The 2,700-nt window shown below is 40.6% G+C and overlaps 1 protein-coding gene across 1 annotated transcript in view; it reads right to left on the reverse strand.

Annotated features, from left to right (window-relative positions):
- The window catches only part of DGKH (diacylglycerol kinase, eta), a 243,155-nt gene that overhangs the window by 236,522 nt on the left and 3,933 nt on the right, over window positions 1–2,700 (reverse strand). The window lies entirely within an intron of this gene.

The following is a 2,700-nucleotide window of genomic DNA, read 5'->3' on the forward strand; positions in this document are numbered from 1 at the left end:
AAAAAAAAAAAAAAGAAATGTCTCTGTTCACAATTTTTGACCTAATGGCAGAGTAACTTGAAGAGTTCACTGTCACTTATGTGGTCCACTGCCAGCCTGTGGAAGAATGAGGTGAACGATGCACACATGCCATTGAGGACGTCATCGCCGCCTTACAATTCCAAACAAACAAGATGCAGAAAACCGCATGTAAAGTCCCCTTCTTGAACAAAAATAGACATCCATGCACATATGTACATACAACTTTGCTGGAAACACAACAAAAATGTGTCAATAATTACTAACTCTCAGAAGAGGGAGACCAGAAGTCTGGGAGGAGAAAGTTATTCTTTTTCATTGAACATCCTCTTATCATGATACTTCCCCTTTTACTGTTTGAGTATTTTCTTACATTCCTACATTATCTTTTCAACTAAGAAAACATCTGGATACCTTTTCAAATGATACAATTAACTTAAGAGTTTATTACTAACATGAAGTTTATCTTTCAATATGACTTGCCTAGCCATAGTTTGACTTTGCCATATGAATGGGGCTTTTTAGTTTATCCACAAGGGGACTGGCTATTCCCACCATTAAAGTGAGTAACCCAGCAGCAAGAGGAGAGACCTCCCCATCATCTGCAAAAAAATCTCACCATGAGGAAAAGAATAAACAAGAGGACTTACAGGACATCAGCAGAGACGTGAGGTGGGGTCTTGGGACTGCTACACCACTGGAACCCAGGTTAAGAGCCTTTGCCCAAGGTCGTTGGACAACTCAGGGTGAAGTGGGGGTCATAATTCACAGAACTGGGAACTCTGTGCCTATACCGGCAGGACTGAGAACGTAACACTGAGATTCAAGGCTGAGAAGCCTGTGAACACAACTCAGGAATAGCCTGTTTTCTACTCTTAATCTGGATTATAACCTTTTGACTTCCTTAACATGGCTCTGTATGATCTGTGAACTATTGCATTGGATTTTGGGCCCAGTAAAGCAATAAGATTGATGTTGAGATGAGTAGAAAGAGGTATGGGAGTATGAGGGACATGTCTGACCTCATGGGGATTGGTTTTGTGTTACTGATGCTGTTGGTTGGGAGAGTTCCCCTTTGTGAAACTGGTAGAGGTCAGATGTTGTCCTGTCTCTTTTTTACAACTAACATTCTATTACAAACATTAACCAGTCAACAGAAACTTCATAAATAAGGTAATTGCTTAAGTTAATGGTTTTTCTGTCACTGCAAACCTAAATACCAAAACAGCTTTACAAGCTTAAGAGTTTTAAAGGAAGCTAAGACAAGCACTCCCTAAATTTTTATGATAATACCCATATGCATGAAGTATTATATGTAAGTATATACTATATACATGTTGTTATGTGCCGTTGAGTTGCCTGCAACTCATAGCAACCCTATGTACAACAGCCCTAAACCCTGCTCTATCCCTTGACAATCTTATTGTCTCCAATGCCTATCCCCATTACCCCAGTCACAGAATTAATCCATCTCATCGAGGGTCTTCCTCTCCTGTGCTGTCCCTCCATCCTCCCAAGCATGAAGTCCCTCTCCCAATGACTGATCCTGCCTTGCAATATGTCCAAAGTATGTCAGATGAAGCTTCAGAATCCTTGCCCCCAAGGAGCAGCCTGGCTTCACTCTCTCCAGGACCAATCTGTTTGTTCTCTTACAAGTCCACAGTATATTCACTATTCTTCTCTCGCACCACAGTTCAAAGGCATCAACTCTCCTCTCATTCCTAGTCACTGTCCAGCTCTCTGATGCATATCAAGTAACTGCAAAGACCAAGGCCTATGGCAGGTGCACCTTGGTCTCCAGACTGACATGGCTGCTCTTCAGTACTTTGGAGAGGTCTCTGACAGCAGACTCTCCCAATGCCAATTCACCTTTTAATTTCTTGGCTGCTAGTACCAAGAGTATTGATTGTAGTGCCAAGGAAACTGAAGCTGTCAACAATCTCAATCTCTTCACTATCTATCATGATGTTACCAATAGATCTAGTGGTGAGAATCCTTGTTTTCTTGATGTTGAGCTTCAATCCATATTGAAGGCTGCAGTTCTTGACCTTCTGCAGCAAGTGCTTCAGGTTCTCCTGTTTCAGCAAGCAAGGTAGTGTCATCTGCATAATGCAGATTGTTGATGAGTCAACCTCCAATCCTGATGCCATACTTCTCCTCATAGAGCCCAGTCTCCCGGGTAAACTGTTCCACATATACACTGAAAAGATATGGAGATAGGACACATCCTTGATGCACACCCTTCCCAGTGTTGAGCCATGCAGTATTTCCTTGCTCTGTTTTGATGACATAGTCATTCATATAAAAGGTTTTTTTCTTCTATGCATAAATCATTCTTATAAAGGTTTTACACGGAGCTATGTATCAATGCATTGTAACCAGAGAACATATATATAAACATACATGTAACACATATACACATATGTATATAAAGGTATGTGTGAGCTTCATATAACACTCCAGGCCTACTACTCAATCAGAATTGAACATGTGAATTACTGACAATCACAAACCTGTCAAGACTATTGGTCCCTTGGTAGATCTTCTGGACATAGAGTAAGAACTGTCACTGTTGTCTTAAAAGTGACTTGGATGAAATATGTTTACGGCATTGAAGTCTATGGGGGAGAGAATAGTCTAAAAGTATTATATTTTAGGGCATTATTTTTATCATAGGCATAT

The sequence above is a fragment of the Elephantulus edwardii genome, unplaced genomic scaffold, assembly GCF_000299155.1.
Source record: "Elephantulus edwardii isolate Elephantulus edwardi_28Jun2011 unplaced genomic scaffold, EleEdw1.0 scaffold00036, whole genome shotgun sequence".
NCBI classification, from domain to species: Eukaryota; Metazoa; Chordata; class Mammalia; order Macroscelidea; family Macroscelididae; genus Elephantulus; species Elephantulus edwardii.